We start from the raw sequence: 1,054 nt of genomic DNA, 5'->3' as shown, positions 1-1,054 counted from the left end.
TATATATATATATATATCATGAAGCAGTGGAACGCAATTGATCTAGCAGAAAACTTGGGCATGCATTTGGTTGTCTAGCTAGATCCAGAAAGATAAAAGATGTAACAGTCAACCATTTGTTTGGCTTGGCATCGTGGTGGCCTCCTTGTTCAATATAATTATCCAGCGTCGATAAGTTAAGCCACTTACATGCGTAGTACCACTTGATTATTCCCAAACAAAAATGAAAGTCAAGTACGTAGGTTAATTTCATAGCAAATTTGCAACGCAGTACGTTGCTATTTCTAGCTATTTGTGTGTGTGTGTCTATATATAAAATGCTGATCAGGTGCAGACGTCCGCACCAAAATTTTTGGTGCGGATTTCTATTTTTGCACCACTTCCCGATCGAATTTCCTCAAACTTCCTTCTAGACATATCTAGATCATCTTGTGTAGATCATCTCTGCAAAATTTCAGCCAATTTGGTGATCGTTAAGGCCTTCAAACTCGAAAAACAAATAGACAGACTGAATTCTGTCCGGTTGTGTTCATACCAGAAAAACTCGAGTTTGAGGGCCTTAACGATCGCCAAATTGGCTGAAATTTTGCAGAGATGATCTACACAAGATGATCTAGATATGTCTAGAAGGAAGTTTGAGGAAATTCGATCGGAAAGTGGTGCAAAAATGGAAATCCGCACCAAAACTTTGGTGCGGACGTCCGCACCTGATCAGCATTGTATATATAAATATATATATATAGTCCGTTTCAGATACGGACGTCCGCACAGCCTTACGGTGTGGATTTCCCTCCGTTCGCCACCATACTGCGCCGGCGAGGGTCACCTCCACCCCAGCGGACTCCAGCAGCTTCCCCGACCTCTTTCCATCCCCGGCGAGTCCGCCGAATTCCAGTTTTCCGGCCAGATTGACTTTGTTTAAAATTTTGGGTGATCTAGCCGGAAAACTGGAATTCAGCGGAGTCGTCGGAGATGAAAAGAGATCGGGGAAGCTGCTAGAGTCCGCTAGGGTGGAGGCGCGCCCTCGCCGCTGCTCGCCGGTGCCGTACGGTGG

This window comes from Fragaria vesca, linkage group LG7 (genome assembly GCF_000184155.1).
Source record: "Fragaria vesca subsp. vesca linkage group LG7, FraVesHawaii_1.0, whole genome shotgun sequence".
Taxonomy (NCBI): Eukaryota; Viridiplantae; Streptophyta; class Magnoliopsida; order Rosales; family Rosaceae; genus Fragaria; species Fragaria vesca.
This window is presented reverse-complemented; position numbering follows the sequence as displayed.